Here is a 10,367-nt window from a genome sequence, read left to right as displayed (position 1 = left end):
CTTTCCCACCTCTCTCTCTGTCTGCCTCTCTGCCTACTTGTGATCTCTGTCTGTCAAATAAATAAAATCTTTTTAAAAAAGATTATTTCTTTTTAAGATCTAGTTAAATGTGAGCAGGTTATTTAAATCCTAAGTAATTCTTTCTCATCTGTGAAATGGAGCAGGTAAGTACTACTCTCACAGTGTTATTATGAAGGTCAAATGAGATAAAGTTTGCAAAATTGTCATACAAACTGCAAAGGGTTAAACCATACATGTACTGCTTTGAGTGGAAAGGACAGCACATAATTGGGACGGGGGCCCCAACATGGCTTTTTTGGTGGCAGTGTCTTGACATGAGGGTGAGACTCACTGTTTCATCCCCCAAGTGTTATAGATTCCCTTGTCGCATAACTTCGTCCTTTACATCTGCACAATATAAAGAATCAAAAGTAGAAGGGAAAAATGGTGGTTAAAACAAGAGCACAGGAGCAATAAAACAGGTTATTGATAGGAGCACAATAGTAATATCATGTTTATTGGGCATTTCCTATATTTTAGGTATGAAGCTAAGCACTAGACACAATCAAATCAATCTGTTAATATTTAGAACATCCCTATGTAGTAGGTAGTATAATCTCCAATTTACAAATGAAGAAACTGGAGATCATCAATGGACAGTATCTTGACCAAGGTCGTTACCTAATACATGTTTGAGGCAGGACTCCAGCCTTGGCAACCCCAAAGCAAAACCATATCAATGGGCAGCAGAATGGAACACAGTGTTCCCTAGAAGACAGTTTTCCAGAAAAGTGAAATGAATGCTTCAAGTACCGAAGTGCATCACTTGCTGTGGTCCTAAAGAGTATGCCTTTGACTAAACACCCCTCACACCTTAGGCTATGCTGCTTATAATCTGCAATGAGCTAGGAAACCAGGTAACTCTCTAAGATTGGGCGTCAAGTAATTTCTGAGCGAGGACCTAAGAACTCTTATGGGTGTAGTGCAGAAGACTTTGTGAATAGATGAGACCTCCAATTTGGCTTTCCTGATGGCTCTCAGCTGTATCTTGGATAACTGAATTTGTCAGAGAAAGGAATGCCGTATAAGTGAAGAGTTGGATACTTCTAGAGATACACATCTCAAAGAGAGGGCATAAGTCAGACTTCCAAATGAATCTATTCCCTCTTCCAGGTCCCCTGTAGAGATCCTTAGAGCTAGCCAACTCCACCTGCTTTCTTTACATTAGTCTTCCTTGTCTTTTTTGTAAGCATACTCAAATCATCCTTTACCCTTTTACTTCAGTTGTCATTTTCCAGCTGGAAAACAGCAAATTTGATCATTCGAACAGAAACAGCGTCTGTTGCTAACCCCTCAAGCTGGTGTGCTGGTTTCATTTCTTGCAGCCAAACATTCAGTAACATGTGTTTATATGTATATCTTTTCCTTTATATTAGTAATAAGTGGGTCATTAAGGGCTGTATAATGAGAGAATGCAGTTTTCTGGCCTGATAAGTCCCAGAGCTTCATTACCAAATTCATCTTACATGTCAGCCATTAAATAGCATGGCATTTTCCTCTCTCATCCATGTGGTATCATTTAATTTCATCTAAATGGAGTTTTCTCTATGGCCATAATCATCATCATCTTCATCACCACTACCATCAAGAAACATTTATTACCTGCTGCAATGCATATGGTGCTATATTTGGTATGGTTCTACATAGCTCCATCATCATGGCTTTCAACCATCAGAAGCTACAAAGTACAAGGGTATTATTGAAAATAATGAGATTTGAGTTCAAGTCCAGATCCCATCAGTGATAGCTGGGCTCTTCGGAACACAGCATCTCTCTGCTCTGGGGCATGCCTCATCTGAAAATAAGACAGATGAATTATATCACTCTGAGATCCTGTCATACTGTCATATCAGGTCCTTTTCAAGAGTCAGCTGCAGCCATTTTAGGCTGGAAGAAAACCAGCAAAGGAGAGAAATTGTCTGGAACTTTAAACAGGTGGCTATATCCAGAAAACTAATTAACCTCTGGGTCTCAGATCAGAGTTGTCTGTGCCAGTGTTGTTTCTCTGCCTGGTGTCAGCGTGGTTTCTGTATAGTCTGAATACCTTCTGCCTCCCTTATTCCACTCATCTTTCTGACCTTGGCTCTTTCCATTTTCTCAAACTCCTGGCCTTCTTATCCAGGTGACAGCCCACATCAGGCCCTCAGCCTCTGTTCTTTTACTTTTCCCAGCCATGCACAGGAGCTTTAGCCTTGAAGCTTTCTAAAAGGGAAATTCTGAGCCCCTGATTTTTGAATCAGACGACTATCTGTGTCTGCTCCCCTTAAAAGACAGCTGGGGTCGAGCCAATGAGTGTCTTGAAAACTGAGGATTAAGGTTCATCATACAGGGAATTAACCTAGGCAAAGAACTAGAGGGAATAGGAAGAAGAACCCAAAATGATTTCAAAGAGAATAACAGAGGAGACTCAGAGAAATGCAGACAAGTCCAGATGGTGATCACAGAGACAGAAATAAAAGCAGAAACCTGAAAATCATGATGGGGCTGGGCTAAATACACATAGGAACAAAGGAGAAGTGGGCAGTAGGAGAGAGGGGCAAGTTCTGTGATTTATGATCCGAAATGTGCCTCTGGGTCAGGGGAAGCTTCACGTCTCCTCCCAGCTGTGTATTAATTAGACTGAGTCAAAAGGCATAAAATCAATTAGGTAGGATTGATCCATAAGCAGTAACCAAATAACAATCTAACAATCATAGTTCTTTATATTGGCTGTTCATGACTTTGTGTTAAGTGCTTAATAATGCAGATTTTCTCATGGAACCCTCCAAACTATGGTTGTATGGTAAAATACACATACCACCAAAATTTTCTCTTTTAATCATATTTAAGGGTACAATTCAGTGACATTAAGCACATTTACAACATTGTGCTACTAACACTACTATCCATCTCCAAAACTTTTTTATCACCACAAACAGAAACTCTGTACCCATTCAATAATAACTCCCCATCCTCCCTCCAACCCCTGGAACCACTCTTCTACACTTTCTATTTCAATGACCCAACTACCTTTAAAGAGTAACCATAAAAGTGGAGTTATAGCTTACTGGGGCGGGGGGGGGGAGTGAAGTTTTAAAATCAACATATAAGACAAAAAAACCTAGTCTACATTCTCATTGAAAACACCTAGGGAAGAAAGATAGTCTTAGTGATGAATGCACCACCTTGCAGTATGACCCTGGTGATTTTACCTCCTTCACTGTTCATTTGAGGCCCAAAGAAAGTAGCAGCTTATATATTTAGGACCCTATTGTACGAAAGTATGTAGTAGAAACACACGAGGATTATTTTTTGTTGTTACTTTCTTTTTATTTTAATTCCAATATAGTTAGCATACAGTGTTACGTTAGTTTCAGTTGTACAATATAGTGATTCCACCATTCTGTGCATTTCTCAGTACTTACCACTGTAAGTGTCCTCTTAATTTCCTTCACCTATTTCCCCCACCCCCCAATGACATCCCCTCTGGTACGTCACTTTGTTCTCCATAGTTAAGAGTCTGTTTTTTGGTTTGTCTCTTTTTCCTTTGTTCATTTGTTTTGTTTTTTAAACTCCACATATGAGTGAAATCATATAGTGTTTGTTTTTCTTTGACTTATTTATTACATTTAACATTATACCCTTTAGCTCCGTCATGTTGTTGCAGATGGTAAGATTTCATTCTTCTTATGGCTTAATAGTATTCGAGTGTGTGTGTGTTTGTGTGTGTGTGTGTGTGTGTGTAGATATGTATCACCTCTTCTTTTTTTTTTTTTTAAGATTTTATTTATTTATTTGACAGGGAGAGAAATCACAAGTAGGCAGAGAGGAGGCAGGCAGACAGAGTGGGGAAGCAGGCTCCCTGCTGAGCAGAGAGCCCAATGTGGGGCTCAATCCCAGGACCCTGAGATCATGACCTGAGCCAAAGGCAGAGGCCTTAACCCACTGAGCCACCCAGGCGCCCCTATCACCTCTTCTTTATCCATTCATCTACTGATGGACACTTAGCCTGCTTCCGTAGTTTGACTATTGCAAATAATGCTGCAGCAAACATAGGGATGCATATATCTTTTTGAATTAGCATTTTCATATACTTTCAGTAAATATCCAGTAGTATAATTACTGGATCATATGGTGATTCTATCTTTAATTTTTTGAGGAGCCTCTAAACTGTTCCTCTAAACTGTTTTTCACAGTGGCTGCACCAGTTTTTACTCCCACCAACAGTGCAAGAGATTTCCTTTTTCTCCACATCCTCTCCAACACTTGTTTATTGTGTTTTGGATTTCAGCCATTCTGACAGATGTGAGGTGATTTCTCATTGTAGTTTTGATTAGAACTTCCCTGATCATCAGTGATGTTGGGCATCTTTTCATGTTTCTGTTGGCTATATGTAGGTCTTCTTTGGAAAATGTCTCCTGCCCATTTTTTCAATTGAATTGATTATTTATTTATTTATTTTGGTGTTGAATTGTATCAGTTCTTTATATACTCCACATACCAACCCTTTATTGGATAGATCATTTGTAAATATCTTCTCCCATTCAGTAGGTTGTCTTTTGTTTTATTAGTTGTTTTCTTTGCTCTGAAGAAGGTTTGTATTTTGATGTAGTCCCAATAGTTTATTTTTGCTTTTATTTCTCTTGCCTCAGGAGACCCATCTAGAAAAATGTTGCTATGGCCAATGTCAGAAAAATTACTGCCTGCGCTTTCTTCAAGGTTTCAGGTCTCACATTTAGGTTCTTTAATCCATTTTGAGTTTATTTTTGTATATGGTATAAGAAAATGGTCCAGTTTCCTTCTTTTGAATGTAGCTGTCCAATTTTCCCAATACCATTTGTTGAAAAGACTTTTTCCCATTGCATATTCTTGCTTCTTGTGTCATAAATTAATTGACCATATAATCATGGGTTTATCCCTGGGCTCTCTGTTCTGTTCCATTGATCTATGTATCTATTTTTGTGCTACTACTATAGTGTTTTGATTATTACAACTTTGTAGTGTAACTTGAGATCTGGGATTGTGATATCTCCAGTTTTGTTCTTCTTTATCAAAATTCTTTTGGCTATCCAGGGTCTTTTGTAGTTACATACAAATTTTAGGATTATCTGCTCAAGTTCTGTGAAAGAAGCTGTTGGTATTTTGATAGAGATTGCATCACATTAGGATTGTTGAGATGCTCACATCATAAGAGGACCTCAGAAATTAAGACCAAATCAAGAAAGAACAGATTCATACCTCCCATTTAGCTGGAGAAATAGTCATTGAGTGGAATGGCAGATGGAATTATTTTTTGCAATTTGAAATATTTTTCTCTTCCTTTCTTCTTTAAAAGAAATGCAGGGTTGAATTCTTATATGCTGAATGTGTATGACATTATTTCTTCCTATTATTACCCTCTTTATAAGGATGCAGCACAAGAGAACTTAAGGAATTTGCTCAAATTCATAAAGCTTTATAAATAATTGAACTTGTGCCTTTAAATCCTACCCAATGACTGCCAGTCAAGTGGTATTTCTTTCAAGCAAATTAGACTTTTTCCAATACTAATGTGTTTCCTTTAAAAAAAATAATAATAATCAGGTGGTGGGGGAGGGGGAGGGCCTTTGACCAGGAAAGCTCTTAAGAGGCATTGTTGAGGGTTATTCTAAAATTTCGCATCCATTTTCTTAAACTACACAATATGTAAATCTCTGGACTCTAGGGGCCAATTGTAAGTTGGTTTCAAATACCATGGAGCACATAAATCTTCCTCCTTTCTTCTTTATCCCCCACAATCCATAATCTATTCACTCTTTGACCTCCCCACAAGAAGCATGACTGCCTTAAATTTAGAGTTTTCCTTTCCATTAAACAATGCACATTTTTAACCCTAATCATATTTCAGAGATGGAGTCAATCAGCTTTCTTAGTGAGCTTGCTTACTGCCTCAGGTGAGAAGCAGCCTACAAGGACATAAACTGCCAGGGAGACACCATTGATTGGAAGTTGGGAGGTAGAACTTTCAGGAATGATTTAAGAATGTAAAACAGTTCTACTTATTTGAACTAGCAAAGGGGAAGGTCAGGCCAAAGCCATGAAAAAAAATTCTAGATAAGGAAATATTTTTGAAGAAATATTGTTTTACAACTCCCAAATACCGATGATAATTTAAGTTTGTCTCAGAGTTTATCCATTCATCCTATTGCTGACTAAAAGCTCTTAGGGACCTGCTCTGGGGAATAGATGAGACTAGTATCTAATTAGCATAACTATTATAAATAAATGTAGGTTATTCAAGTGCTTGAAAACAACTTTTTTCTAAGTAATCATGTTTACACCACTAAATTTGTATTTCTTGTAAAAAAGAGTATGCTGAGTAAAGGTAAAGTTTAGCCAAAAGTAATACAGTTTCCTCTCTGCATCATAATTAACTTTAGCCCTTTGCAGATTAGCCTTGATCCAAGTTACAATTACTTTATGGCCAAAGTAATACAAATAAACATGATTAATTTAATAGCGAAATTCACTTCCATAAAATAATGAATTTTTTTTCTGGAGGAAAATAAAACAAGAGAAAGGTGATTCAAGCTTGGTAGTATATAAAACACACAGAATAAGTGATTAAAAAAATAAAATCTTTCATCTCCAAAGGAAGAATACTATCATAAGCCAAAATGAGAACAATATAGGAAGGCTTAAGCATATTTGGAGAAGTCCTCTTTTTCGTATTATTTATTCTGTTTTCAATGGCATGCTCCAAATGCCAATGTGATTTTCACTAATGTTCTTTAACTGTGTCAGGCTACCCAACCCCCACCCCTTCCTTTGCTTCCTAAATTTAATTAAAACCAGCATTCATCCATACTGGAGAGAAACCCTATTTACGTAACACAAAGAAAAACAATTTTTAAAAGCCCACATTAATCATGAGCTTTAGAGAAAGTCACCATAAATAGGATGTATCTAGCCAAGCGAGCGACAAGCTCCAGCCACTTAAGAAAAATACGTCCTTCCAGCGGCAAGGATACCAGTGTTACTGAAGAACATAGCCTTTTTGTTCCACAAATTCCTCATCATCATGGGGAATTACCATGATTTGCCTACCCTACTATAGAATAATGCGTATTCAAAGTTGTCTTATCTACCCATTTAATCTAATGGAAGCTGAGTTTTATTTTATAGTATTGCCAGGAGCAGAGGAAGGAAAATTGAGTATTACTATGGGTCAGGCAAAATATTCAGCACTCTGAAGACATTCATTCCTTTACTACGCCTGACAGCTGCATGAAGTTGTCCAAGTCTACCGACCTAGAGCTTAAACTTCTAACCCAGAGGTCCCAGAGCTTCCTACTTTCTTGCCCACAGAGATGCAAGGACATATTTAAGGACACCAGACACCTACTGTCTCCCTCTGTATTATGCACATAACTTCTTCCATGGTTGTTTCATTTCAACCGTTCCATAGAAAGGATTTTGATCAAAAAGAATAGAAAAGTATAGAAAGATCGCCAATAGCAGAAACTCAAATGAGTGGCCCAAATGGGAAGAAGAGTACAGATTAATCAAGATTGTCACAGAAGGTTGACTGATGAGCAAAGAGCAGAATTATTCATAGTTAAAGAATTCATCTAATCACTCTGCCTCAGTTTACCCAAAATATAAAAAGATAATAACTATACTGGCCTATACTGTCCCCCCAAAATATAAGGAGAGTTATATAATTGTCATAAACAACTATATTTATCAAAGATAAGAGAAAACCATAAATTATTAAATTTTTATTATAAGTCAGGCCCTTGTAGAAGATTCTGTGTGTATTTTCTTACTTAATCTCCACCACAAATGGGTGCGATGAGTATTGACAGCCCCATTTTACAGATAAAGAATTGAAAACAAAGAGAGTTTAATTCTTTGGCCAAGGTTACACAGCTCATAGAGCCAAGATTTTAATCCATATTTGCCTGATTATATTTCTCTACCTACACCTACCCTTCCTCTCTGATCAGAGGTAGTCCTGAATAGAATGGCTATAGCCATATCATCATCACAAGATGTACCATGTACAGTGGAGGAGTCAGCCTGGATTTTGTTGTCAACTCTCACCTGTGATTCACATTTACTCTGTCTCCTGAAATGCCATGAATATCTTGTCAGCTTCTCTGACACCTCATAAGATGTAAACTCCAAATAGACAGGGTTTGTTTGTTTGTTTGTTTTAAAAGATTTTATTTATTTATTTGAGAGAGAGTATGAATTGGGGGGAGGGGAAGAGAGAGGGGGAGAGAAAGAATGTCAAGCAGAGTCCATGCTGAGCTTGGAGCCTGAGGCAGGGCTTGATCCCCAGACCCTGAGATCATGACCTAAGCCAAAGTCAAGGGTCTGATGCTTAACCAGCTGAGCCATCCAGGCACCTTATTTATTTAATATATTTATTTATTTATTTATTTATTTATATTTATTTAGTGTTCATTTTCTTTACTGATGTATCCCTTTGTATCATTGTGTATCCCTGTATCACTGTGAACAGTGTCTGGCATGTGGTACATGCTCAGTAAACTTCTGTCGAATGGATGTAGTGAATGAAGTCCTGCTTTGGCCTGAGCTCCATGAGAGCTGCTGTTTCTGATGACTCAGCTACCCTTACGGTGGCCTTGCCCCTTCCTAGAAATAATGTGGGCTCTGACTTAGAGTGATGTCTCTGTGGCCTTGGTGACCAGGTGAGTGGGAAAATACCTGTGATTACTATTGCATGGAAAATAGAGAAACACCAAAGGGTGAAAATAGGGAGAGGCTCCCACTAAATTACACAGAATTACTCTAACTGAAGACTAGGCTGCTTGCCTTGACATGTCCCTCTGCTCAGACCTCATGGATTTATGAGATTTCTTCATGACCTTTCAGGGACACTGGCTAGGTAGATGGCGTAGGTATGTCAGCCAGACCACTTAGCTTGCTTTCCTACTTCATCTTGGCCAGTTCCAGTCCTGAGTCCAATACTGACTCTTTCTCATTTTGGATATATATGTCTAAAGCAAGTTGTACTCTGCCTGAAGTTCTCGATTTTGCATTTCCAAAGCCCATTCCTGTAGGGGCAAAACCCCATAGGTTCCCTGGGGCAGCTTCTGAGTTGTTCTGTCATTTGTTTTTAGAAGACCATTTTAACCCTCTTTAATGATTGAAAATCAACAGAAAGTCAGTTTCTGAATAGACAGTCTTGCAAAGTGACAAGTTCCAGAGTCACAGAATTACAGCCCACTGATTGTTGAGATTTAAACAGTTACCTGACAGACTGGGATGCCTGCTCTAGCTATAGTGGACTGAAAAAAGAGGGGAAAAGAAAATGATTCCTTGCCAGGGTTGTTTTTTTCTTTTTTCCTTTGTTTTAGTGATTTGCCCTAGAGATGTGTCATTACTGAGAACCCCAAAACCAAGGCCTTTGATTGGCCTTGCACCTTACTCTGAACAGTGCTATAAACCAGAATCAGTTTTTGCTGCTATTTCCTATAATAACTATGTTAAAATTATTGAAAAATCTCTTATTTGATACAGGCCTAAATCATATTCGAAACTTAGTCGTTATATCTGTGATGATTTGGGTTCTTGATATCTGAATTAGATAAGCTTTTCCTCATTAGCTTCCCACTCTCCCTCTCTCTAACCTTCCCTAAGAATTCCATCAACCTTGTTCTGAGTGTTTAAGATGGTTGAGATTCCAAATTCAAGACTGTACTTGTTAATATTCATCAGAAGCCTTTGGGGACAAGTTTATGGTGGGATACAAGCTTCCCGAAGTTTCGTGTATATCAAAGATTTACATATATAGGTTAAGGGCCCAGATGCTGCTTTGGGTAACGTCACACACATTCTGCCTTATATAAGCATCACATAACTAATTTGGGGTCCTAGGATACCCTAAACCTAAATTCCTTCTCTTATGAATCCTAAACCTTAACATTGACAAATTATGCCTTCTTTGGAGAGCAGGTAAATAAGCTGAATGAAACCTGAACTTCCCTGAGCCTTCCCTTACAACTTAGCCCCTTGTTTCTTATTCTAGCCAGCCCCTTATCGATCTCTTATTTTCCTTCTCCCAGCCATCAGTCAGCCAACCGTAAAGTCTCAACCCTGCCAGGCATGAAATTTCTCCTATCTGTCTTATGAGAAGGTCCCTTGTCACTTTTTTCAGTCATACACTTTGTATTTGATTTTCCCACATTTATCAGTTCTCCAAACATTACGTATGTTGGTGACGAACATTGGAGGTAAAAATGTCAAAACTACGGGAGTTCAAGAGAGGCTGATCTGACACAGATAAACCATTGCTCAGAGTTTTTCCCAACAATGGA

Source organism: Enhydra lutris, unplaced genomic scaffold (genome assembly GCF_002288905.1).
Source record: "Enhydra lutris kenyoni isolate GAN:26980312 unplaced genomic scaffold, ASM228890v2 scaffoldscaffold18, whole genome shotgun sequence".
NCBI lineage: Eukaryota > Metazoa > Chordata > Mammalia > Carnivora > Mustelidae > Enhydra > Enhydra lutris.
Note: the sequence above shows the minus strand (reverse complement) of the source record.